This window comes from Tamandua tetradactyla, chromosome 6 (genome assembly GCF_023851605.1).
Source record: "Tamandua tetradactyla isolate mTamTet1 chromosome 6, mTamTet1.pri, whole genome shotgun sequence".
Classification (NCBI taxonomy): domain Eukaryota; kingdom Metazoa; phylum Chordata; class Mammalia; order Pilosa; family Myrmecophagidae; genus Tamandua; species Tamandua tetradactyla.
In genome coordinates this window covers 60,981,635-60,993,406 of record NC_135332.1, presented here as the reverse complement: position 1 = coordinate 60,993,406, position 11,772 = coordinate 60,981,635, and the positions used below count along the sequence as shown (strand labels likewise).

Below are 11,772 nucleotides of genomic sequence, written 5' to 3'. Positions count from 1 at the left end.
CCTTTTGGAGGCCTTACTCCGTTTAATTAATTTATTTATCAATGGGCAGTTGAGAAATCTGATCCTATTCTTAAACTCGTCCTTTGTATGGGGACTTTTCCCCTCTTCAGAATATTCTCTTTATCCCTGGAGTCTGAAAACTCCCAGTGTTGTCTCTTGGTGTGGGCCTTTTTTTCATTCTTTATCCTGGAAACTTTCACTGGGCCTGCTTTTCACCCTCCCTTCCTTCCTTCCTCTCTTTCTCTCTTGCTCTCCTTCCCCTTTCTCCCTTTCTCCTTCTTTCTAATTGAGGTCAAATACACATAACACAAAATTAACCATTTTAAAAGGTACATCAGTGGCATCAATTATGTCCATAATGTGCAACCACCACCTCTTAGTTCCAAAATATTTCATTGCCCAAAAGGAGACCCTGTACCATTCCCCTCTCCCTACAGCACCAGGCAACCACCGATTTGAGTTCTGTCTCTATGGATTTCCCTATTCTGGATATTTCTTATAAGTGGGATCATACAATTTGTGACCTGCTTTCTTTACTTAGCATAATTGCCTCTACAAGATGAATAAACTGTGGGAGCTAATAGCTTTCTATAGTGGTAATTTAAAAATCCCAAAAGTTGTTTATATGATGATTTCAGAAGTAATTTTGCCATAGCAATCTGTAAAAAAAAAAGCCCTTAATAAATACCAAATAGAGAAAATTTGGTCACATGCTCCTATTATAATGCAACTAAAATTATATGGAAATAATAAAGAGGACCCAAATCTCTTAGCTATATGAGAAATACTTCTTCAATATTATCATGGATCAAAATGAAAATTGTCTAGAAAAGAATGAAATAGCACGTCCAAACCTCTGAGATACAGGTCAAGTTGAACTCAGAGGAAAATGTACAGCCTCAATGTTTTCACAGCTCAAAATGAAAGACAATGAAGCCAAGTATTCAAATAATTAGAAAAATCTATTGCAAAATACACCCAAATAGGAGGAGAAAATTAATAAAGATAGAATAGATTACACAAATTAGTAGATTGAATAAATAAAGGTAAAACCCATTAAAAAATAAAAATTATATTTTTAGATAATTGTAGACTCGTGCGCAGAGAAATAATATTTGCCCTATTTCTCCCAGTGGGCATATCTTGCAAAGCTATGGTACACTATCACCACCCGGATATTGACAATTGATATACTTTAGATGAAGAATATTTCCATCCTCACCAGGATCCTTGTTGCACTTTTATAACTTCATCCACTTCCACTCTCCCTTCACCCCTGCTCGTAATCCCTGCCAACCACCAATCTGTTCTCTGTTTCTATAACTTTGTCATTTCAAAAATGTGATATAAATGAAATTGGTTTTTTTTTTTTCATTCAGTATAATTCACCAGAGATCTGTCCAAGTTGTTGTATCAATAGTTCACTCTTTCTTTTTTGACATGGGCAGGCTCCAGGAATCGAACCTGGGTTTCCCACATGGCAGGCGAGAATTCTGCCACTGAGCTATTCCTGCAGTGCCCAGCTCACTCTTTTTTATTGCTGAGTAGAATTGCGTGGTGTGGGTGTATCCGTTTGTTTAACCATTTACCCATGAAAAGATGTCTGAGTTGTTTTCCAGTTTTCGGCTATTGCCAACAAAGACGGTATGAATATTCATATGCAGGATTTTGTGTGAACATGAATTTTAATTTCTCTGGGATAAATGTCCAAAAGTGCAATTGGGAGTCGTATGGTAGTTGCATGTTTAGTTTTAGAATAAACTTGCAAACTCTCTGAGTGACTGTACCATTGTGTATTCCCAACAGCACTGTGTGAATGAACCAGTTTGCCTGCATACTGTGGTTCTTCTCACTATTTTTTTAAAATTTTAGTCATTCTTATAGGTGGATAGTGATAAGTGTTTGTGGGTTTAATATGCATTTTCCTGATGGCTAATGATGTTGTGCATCTTCGTATGTACTTATTTTCCATCTGTATAATCTTCTTTGGTAAAATGTTTCTTTTGCCCATTTTCGAACTGGATTATTTCTTTTCTTACTGTTCAGTTTTGAGAGTTTATTACGTATTCCAGGTAGTGGTCCTTTGTTGGATGTGTGGTTTGCAAATGTTTTTTCCAAGTCCATAGTTTGACTTTTCAACTTCTTAACAAAAACCCATTTTCAGGGCGGTGCGACAGTGGCTCGATGGCAGAATTCTCGCCTGCCGTGCTGGAGATCTGGGTTCAATTACTGGAGCCTGCTCACGCAAAAAAAAAAAAAAAAAAGATTTTTTTTTCAAAAAGATTGATATGACAGATAAAATCTTGGCAAGCCCAACTAAGGAACAGAGAGAAGTGACAATGACCACATGTAATAGGAGATTAAGTGACACTTTTCCTGTTTTTCCAGAAATTTGGCTGGATTCCCAAAGCTGAGGACGATTATTGATAGGTGCCCATACATTCAAAACAGAGGGTCTGGACACCTCTAGACAGGACTTACTAAGAAGTGACAAGACCAGCAAACACCATTTTTCCCAGGCGGTATAAGAAAATAGATTTTAGGGGATTATTTCAAGGGAATTGAATGAAGGAGTCCCAAGGGAATCGATTATAGAGCCAGGTTGTCTGAAAGGGATAAGACAGGCATCTCACCAGTGGGCCAGATGGTAGCTAAGCTGCAGACACTGCTGGGCTCACCCAGACTGCTACATGAGGGGGGAAAGCAGAATTTGGGGAGAGACTCTGAATGTGTTCTCAGGACTTTTTGGGCCATTATGAAAAAACAGACTCATCCTTGCTTCTTGACAGGAGAAATCTGAAAGCAAAAGTCTGGGCTGGGGCTGCCACATTTATTGGTTGACTGAGTTGCCTTGCTCTGTCTGGCAGAGCAAGGATGTCAGAGGACCTGTGAGCCTAGGGAACTCCTTGGAAGTCAGGCTTCAACCTTCTTGGAAGGACCCTGCTTGAAAGAGGGATGCAGAAAGAAAGTGTGGATGTACAGCTGCTTTCTGGGGCTGGAGCTGCTGGGGGAACAACACAGAGGCAGCCAGGAAGTGCATCTTTCTCATGGGGGACAGATTCTCAGAGGCACCTACCAACGGGACCCCAGGAAAGGCCAGTGTTTGGACCCCTGCTGAGAAGAGCATCCCGCCCCCCCACCACCACAGCACCAGATCCTGGGGCCCTTTTCCTTTCGTTGTCCTCTCCTTTGCCCTGACCTTGGAGGATCGGCATGGAAAGAAGAGAAAAGAGAGGAAGGAAGAACAGAACAGTCCACGATTCCTGGTCTAGGTTCTGCAGAAGCAGACCAAGAGAGGCGAATTATTGTAAAAGTGATTCACTGGGAAGTGTTCCTAGGAAAGATGAGTATGAAGAATGGGGAAGTAGGAAGATGAATGGAAGGAGATCAAGCAAGAATGCATTGGAAGCTGAACTCGACCTGAGGATTCTTGTGAAAGTGGTTCATTAGGAAAGTATTTCCAGGCAATATCAAACAAAGACCCATGATGGTGGTGATGGTGATGCCATTTCAGCTCAATCCTTCAGGGGAGCACTGGATTAATGTCAGTCATGCCTCAGGGTTATCCCCACCAGGGATAAGGGAGTCAGGGCACTTACATACTTCACACCCAACAGTCATTTGTTAAAGAACTGCCGGTGGTTGGGAGGAACATAAATTCCAAGGTACTTGCTGCTTTCTGTTACTGATTTTCTGGAAGCTTGAGGGCAGGTGCTGACAAAAGAACACAGGTGCTGGTCCTTAAGATTAAAATCACACTGGGACCCAGGGCGCCTGGAAATGGCAAAGGGATCTGATGGTGTCTGCTGTACCTGAATTCACTGCAAATCCTCAGGCCACAAGTCCATTGCATAAAGCTTTGATTGGATGTAAGATAAAGTTTTGGTCGAGCTTGGGCTGGACTTTTTTCAAAAATATTTTTATTGAGAAATCTTTACACACAGCCATACATGGTGTACAATCAATGGCTCACAATATCATCACATAGTTGTATGTTCATCATCATGATCATTTTTAGAACCTTTGCATCACTCCAGAAAAAGAAATTAAAAGTAAAAAGAAAAAAACTCATACTTCTCATACCCCTTATCCCATCCTTTCATTGACCACCAGTATTCCAATCTATCCAATGTTTTACCCTTTATCCCCACCCCCCATTATTTATTTATATTTTATCCTTAGTTTTTACTCATCTGTCCATACCCTGGATAAAAGGAGCATCAGACACAGGGATTTCACAATCACAGTCACATTATAAAAGCTGTGTGGTTATATATCACCTTCAAGAATCAAGGCGTCTGGAACACAGCCACTCCAATACACCATAAACTAAAAAGGGATATCTATATAATGCGTAAACATAACCTCCAGGATAACCTCTCGACTGTTTGAAATCTCTCAGCCATTGGAACTTTATTTTGTCTCATTTCTCTCTTCCCGCTTTTGTCAAGAAGGCTTTCTCAATCCCTTGATGCTGGGTCCTGGCTCATCCCAGGAGTTCTGTCCCACATGGTCAGGGAGATTTACACCCCTGGGAGTCATGTTCTAGTGGGAATAGGAGTGAGTTCACCTGCCAAGTTGGCTTAGAGAGAGAGGCCACATCTGAGCAACAGAAGAGATTCTCTTGGGGGTGACTCTTAGGTATAATTATAAGTAGGCCTAGCTTCTCCTTTGCGGGGATAAATTTCATAGGATCGAGCCCCAAGATTGAGGGCTTGGCCTATTGACTTGGTTGTCCCCGCTGCTTACGGGCTATCGGGAGTTCCCCAAGTGAGGAAGTTGGCTATTTCCTCTTTCTTCCCAGTCTTCCAAGGGGACTTTGCAAATACTTGTTTATTCACTGCCCGAATGACTCTGGGATGTATCAGGGAATTGCACTAACTTTCATACTACAGTTAGTATGATGTACACCCTATTCAAGATTCCATGTACTTCTTCTACCAAAACATTTTAATTATCAACCCACCATAATCAGAGATGTATCCTGGTATTACTTTAAACTATACAGAATTACAAGGCCCCATTCCCGTTCCAGACTCCAGGAGTTTGGGTTGTTTAAATGAGCTAGCCAGGCAGATTGATTTAGATTGTTTGTTACAGAAAATTTCGTTTCTGGACATCATAAACCTCTCTGCCTTTGGTCTCATACAATAGGTCAAAGCCTAAAGTACACGCTATCATCTTTTACCTTATATTCTGGTTTACCTTAGTTCCAGCCACATTCACTTCATTTTTAACTCTAATTGAGATCTGATCTCTTTTTTTTTGGTTACTTTAACTGTTACTGTATATAGTTATGCTAACTTTCAGGGCTGCAGCACTCCATTTCTGGGTCTTAGGTGCCACAGAGTAACTCAAAATTCCAGGAAAATACCAGCTGATAAACATAGCTCAGTGTCTCAGAATCTAGAAATACACTTACAACTTCAGACTTTGTGGGACTGCTGTAAGGGCTTACAGGCTCGGCTCCGATTTTCTTACGTGTATTTTCTGAAAGAGCCCTTAGCATATTTGTTCTTTTGTTTCTGGCTTATTTTGCACAGCACATTGTCCCCAAGTTTCATTCAGTTCGTTGTGTGCCTCCAGATGTCCTTCCTTTTTGCAGCGGCACTGTGTTCCGTCATCTAACCGTATCACGGCTCACCATTCTGCTTCTCGATCACTGTACCCTTTGGCTCTCTCTATCTATTAGGCATCATGGATAATGTCCAAAATACACCACCCAGAACTTACAGTATCCTCTCTTGGGGACCCGCTGTATGATTAGGCCATGATCTTCAATAGGTAAACAATTCTTTTCTATGGTGTTCTTGGTCACACATTTATAGAGTTCCTAAGAGATTACTGCCAGGCACAGCAGGACCTCTCTGCCAACAAGTGACCTATAAAAACTCATCTCTATGATACCAAGGAACCCCCATAAAAGCGTTGAACTGAAATCCACAGAGCATTCTACAAGAGTTCTGACCCGGCTGGGGTAAACCTCAGTGCCCTGCTCTATAGTGCCTCAGTATTACTGGATGGAAGAATCACTGCTTCTTGTTAGGAGGTTCATTTCATTTCCCATTTCTCCTGACTTCACACCCAAAGCACGGAGAACTTCAGGGGAAGTATATTGAAGCAGACTTCAGCTCCTTTGCATCATTTCTGCATTCAATTTTTAAAATTCTTTTATGACCCTTTTGAGTGTTTTTTTTTTTTAACTAAACTAACATGGCTCGAAGGAACCACCCAGCTCCTGTGGAAGTCACATACAAGAACATGAGATTTGTTATTGCACACAATCCGACCAGTGCAACCTTAAGCAAATTTATAGAGGAACTTAAGAAATATGGAGTTAGCAGAATAGTGAGAGTATGTGAAGCAACCCACGACACTGCTCTTGTGGTGAAGGAAGGCATCCATGTTCTTTTTTTTTCCCAAAGAGAGAAAGAGTTTATTACTAGGCACGTAGTAGGAGAGCAGATGGTCTATTGCCCCAAAATCTCTCTCCCTGAACTGCAGTAATTCTGATAGTTTTGTTAGAGAAAAAGATGGGCAGGGCTTTGGATAATGAGCACAGTGACCCCAGATGATGCGATTAGAGGTGATCTAATTATTGAGCATGCGCCAATTGATGACACACTTAGTCACAGAACATATGTAGGAAAATGGCGGAATGAGGTCTAGGGGACTTGTAGGTTAAAGTCTAAGCTACTGTGCGTGTCAGGCGGGCCCACTTTGGTTATCAGTCATCAAGATAATTTGGGGGTGGGCCACGGTGGCTCAGCAGGCAAGAATGTTCGCCTGCCGTGCCAGAGGACCCGGGTTCGATTCCCGGTACCTACCCATGTAAAAAAAAAAAAAAAAAGGTAATTTGGGACTTGAGGTGGGTTAGTTCTGGGCAGACCCAAGACCCTCCATTAACAAAAATTAGGGGCTGTCTTTGGTGGTCACAAGGCTCTCATATGGAAAAACTGGGAAACTGGGCACAAATGAAGGTTAGTCACAAGGTTTTCACAATCACAGGGACAGATGATAAAGGTGATACAATAATTATCAGAGATCAAGGTGGCAGCTGGATTACAAAATTGGAGATTTCAGGTATTTCCCTCTGTCTACTCCAATATACCAGAAAGCAAAAAGGAATACCTATAATAATGATTCAGTAATGAAAGTCATCAGTAATGAAATCCTGATTTCTCAGTTACAATTCCTCTCCCTCATTTGATCATTATCTCACAATCTTGAGGGATATGTGGGCGACAACTCTTTCAGCTGCTTCAAGGCTGAAAATGGACACTATCATTAAGGAGCAAAGGGATGATTCAATGAAACTGGTGGTTGTCTTGGAGAGTTCAGTATTTCTGGATTTCAGAGCTTCTCTGATATTGGAACAATCTGGAGGTTTTAAGTCTCTTAGTTTTTTTCTAGCTCAGTTTCATCACATCTTTAATCAGAATTTGAAATTTTGGGTTTTTTTTGTTTGTTTGTTTTTTAACAGTTGCCGTATGGACTTATGCTGACTTTCAGAGCCGGAGAACTAAATCTGAGTCTCAGATGTCACACAGATACTAAAATTCCAGGGAAGAACTTGCTCTGCTGGGGCTCCAGAGCCTCAGGCATTTGTCCCTTCTGGAGGTCACCAAATTGTTACCTGACAAAGGCCATGGATTCTTTTTGCCTGACATGCTCAGTAACCAATTCCCGAGACACTGGGGTTACAAAGACAGAGTTTACTACTAGGTGCGTAGTAGGAGAGCCGGTATCCATGCTCTTGATTGGCCTTTTGATGATGGTGCACCACCAGCCAACCAGATGAGTCCTGTAAAAATTAAGTTTGGGGAAGAGCCTGGTGGTTGCATTGCTGTTCATTGTGTCGTAGGTCTTGGGAGAGCAGCACTGCTTGTTGCCTTAGCATTGATTGAAGGTGGAATGAAATATGAAGATGCAGTATAGTTCCTAAGACAAAAGCTGTATGGGGCTTTTAACAGCAAGCAACTTTTGAATTTGGAAAAGTATCAACCTAAAGTGCGGCTCCACCTCAAAGACTGCAGTGGTGGCAGAGACAACTGTTGCATTCAGTTAAAACTGGGGTGGGCAGGCCACCGTGGCTCAGTGGCAGAGTTCTCGCCTGCCATGTTGGAGATTCTTGGCTTCGATTCTTAGCGCCTGCCCACGCAAAAAAAAAAAAAAAAAAAAAGTAAAAAGAAAAATAAATAAATAAAACTGGGGTGCCTGGTGCTATTGCCTTGAAAGTGGAACTTGAGAGAGGAAGGACCTAATTTGTTGACATATTAGCCAACATATTGGTAAATAAGCCCAATGAAGCTTTCATAGGGGTACTAAAAAGCAGTTTCCCATGCTACAAGTTTGGCAGAATTGCAACCTATTTGGAGACTTAGCAAAAGATTCCTGCTGGTCAGCATTTTAAATGGGCTCATGAGGGGTAACAGCTGATCTTGCCTAGAATCATGCAATATTGAGTCATAAGTCCTCTTTCAATCACTTCTCCTGCCAGAATCTTATCAATATATAAGACATTTCGAGAGAGTAAGTACAAAAATACCCAGCACAATACTTGTATATTTTTAGTACCATACAAAACTTAAAAGGCCAGGAACTATGAAATTTTGACTGAAGGAATAAACTATGTCAATTCAAATATTGAAAGGAGGACCTATTTGGTTATAGGTCCTGTTGACCTTAGGTTTACGTCTCCCACATTTGTACCAGTATACATCAGGTTTGCACAGCCATTGAATTTTGTTAGATTTTTACAGAGTCTTATGGTGATTATTTAATGTCTATCTATAACTTGTAACATATCATTAACATCTCCAGACAAAAAAAGCCTTACAGTTAATTTAATGTTTGCACTTTGGGGTGCAACTTAACTGGGAGGACCTGATAAATGAATGGGAGGGGGCTACCAAATATTTTTAGTAAAACGTTGCTTTTGTCTTGTGCAGAACATATAGGATATGCTCTTCCATTTAGTAAATATCATTTTAAAAGGTAGAGAAGCTTTGTTAGGGTAACTACATAATTCCTAATCAAAATTTCTGAAATTCTTGTGATTGTTTTCCCCAGGTCTATTGGAAGTTGTTTGTCAACTGTTATTTTTGTTTGAAGTGTGATTTTTTTCCCCAACCCGGGAAGCCTTCTTTCAAAAAAAAGAAGCAGGTTTCTGCTAATTATTCAGCAAACATCTAATATTTTATATGCCTTTTAAGCTGTGTAACTTAATATTTATACACTTGATAATTTGTTTTATTATGTAATTGATAAATGGTGGTGCATATTAATGTTAGTTCAACTGTATATTTATATTGTCTGGGAATGTGTGGTTATAGTTCTGTGGGAGAAATAATTTGTCAGTGTTCACCAGCTTATAAAAACTTAGTGCAGTGCTCATTTTGGCAGCACATATACTAAAACTGGAACGATACAGAGAATAGCATGGACCCGGTGCAAGGATGACACGCAAATTCATGAAGCGTTCCATGCTTTTTTTAAAAAAATAAAAAATGAAGAAGAAAAAAAACTTAGTGCAAGAGCTTAAACATCTAAATAAAAAATGAAATGCCAAAAAAAAAAAATCTAGGATGATTTTATGACAGAAGAGATTGTAAAGAACTTTTAACGCTACAATAATTAAAATGGAGTTACTGGTACATGATTAGCTAGATCAATGGAACTGAATAGAATGTCCAAAATAAACCAAGATATGTACAGAGGATTTAATATATGATACAATTGTTACTATAATTCCATGGGGGAAATAAATGATTATTCAACTAAGGGTATTAGGTCAATTAGGTATCCATCTGGAAAAACTAAACGAGACATTTTGATTGGTCAATGAGTTAAATGTAATCAATGAAACCTTATAAGTACCAGAAGAAGATATGAGACCTTTTTAAAGTACAACATAAAACCCAGGAATCATAAAATGAAACATTCAAAACAGAAAAAGTAAAACAATTTCATGGGAAAAATTAAAAATAAATTCAAAAGACATTGAATTGGGAATACTGGCAACTCATATTACAACAAAGATCTAATTTCTTGCCTATAGAAGGAGTCCCTACAATCTGATAATAAAAAATGGACAGCACAGTAAAAAAAAAAATGGAAAAAGAATATGAACAGGCAGTTCTTACAAAAAGAAATACAAATAATGATTCTCAAACATTAAAAGATGCTCAAGCCCACTAATTATAGGAAAAATACAAAATAAAATGACTGAGATAGCATCTTAACCTATCAGATTGGCAACAGTCATAAAGTTTGATTGCATGAGGAATGGGTAATGGAGAAACAGGCATTCTCATCCATTGGGAGTGGAAGTGTGAATTGTTATGTCTCTGGGGGGCAATTTGGTCAAATCTATCAATATTACAAATGCGGACATCCTTTGATCTAGCAATTCTACTCCTGAATATTTATCCCTTAGATATTTCCGTCTGTGGGATATGACTTACAATATTGATTTCCATTTCAGCATTCTTTAGCATGCCAAAAGTCAGACAAGCCAAATGCCCATCATTGGGGGAGGGGCCAGTAAATAGATTATGTTATGCCATAAAGAATGAATCAGCAATCTGGGTTTTGATATGGAAAGATTTCTAAGGTTCATTGTTAAGATGGGTGCGTGTGAGTTATTGGAAATACATAGACTATTTCTGGAAGGATATACAAGAAACTAGTAATAAAAAAAGAAAGAAACTAGGAGAAGTAATTGCTTCTGTGAAAAAGTGGGCAACTGGAGGAAAGAACAGGAAATAAAACTTTGCATACCTTTTGAATATCACGTCATTTGTAGGTATCCTAATTCAAACAAAATAAAACCACAATGCACGAAGTCCTGGCAGTTGTCTATAGACATAGTTCAATTGTGTTGATATTTTAAAAACCAAAATGATAATGTTACTTAAACTCTCCCAGAACACAGAAAAAGATAGAAGACTCACTGATTTATTTTATGGAACTAGAATATCCTCAATAAGAAAGCAGGTGAAACTAGTTCAGGAAGGGAAATTATGGACCAGTCCTTACAAATATGGAAAATACGTTCAAAAGTTCTAAACAAAATATTGCACCTAGTAATCTACTTAAGGAATTTTTGCTTTTCACCTGCAAAATCTGGGCTCATTGAATTTTGAAGTTCCGGAGCGCAAGGGGAGAACACTTCTATCAGGGAACACAGATTTGGTTCTTTTAAATGGGGAGCGGAAACTCACTCAATGCCAATTTGGGCTCCCCCGAATACTGAACTTCTGGGCAGACAATGGGGGGATTTGTACTTGTTGGGGTGATTGGTTCTGATTAGACAGGGAAATTGGCCAGTTGTTTCTCAATGGGGCCAGAGAAGACCAGATCTGTAATCCATAAATCACTGGGGTCCCAGGTTGTATCCCATGTCCAATTAATGGTCAGTGACAAATTGTGGCAGTCAGTAAAGACAGGACTTGAATTCTGTAGAAAAGAAGTTTTGGGTCACCCCACCAGTTTAAAAAAAAAAAAATCTTGACCAACCGAGGTGCTAGGAGAGGGGAAGGGGATCATGGAAATGGTGGTGGAAGAAGGAAGCTATGATTAGCAGCTGTGAAATAACTTCTCACAGACAAAAGCATTTAGAAAAGAAAAGAAAAAAAAAAAGGTTACTTGCAAAGAAGTTGCAAGGGCACCAGACTTTGGGAGGCCATGCAAAAACGACGACAGGTATTCAAAGGAAAATTCTGCAAGCTTACACCAGTGCAAACAGGTTTTTATCAGCCTGTTCATGAT

At 39.6% G+C, this 11,772-nt stretch overlaps 1 non-coding gene and 1 pseudogene across 1 annotated transcript; both read left to right on the top strand.

The window, feature by feature from the left end:
- Nucleotides 1–6,213: 6,213 nt before the first annotated feature.
- Nucleotides 6,214–8,148, top strand: LOC143686687 (protein tyrosine phosphatase type IVA 1-like; annotated as a pseudogene).
- A 1,241-nt stretch (nt 8,149–9,389) lies between these two features.
- Nucleotides 9,390–9,493, top strand: LOC143689211 (U6 spliceosomal RNA). Its single transcript, XR_013178670.1, has one exon. It is a non-coding gene; the product is annotated as a U6 spliceosomal RNA (small nuclear RNA).
- Nucleotides 9,494–11,772: the final 2,279 nt, after the last annotated feature.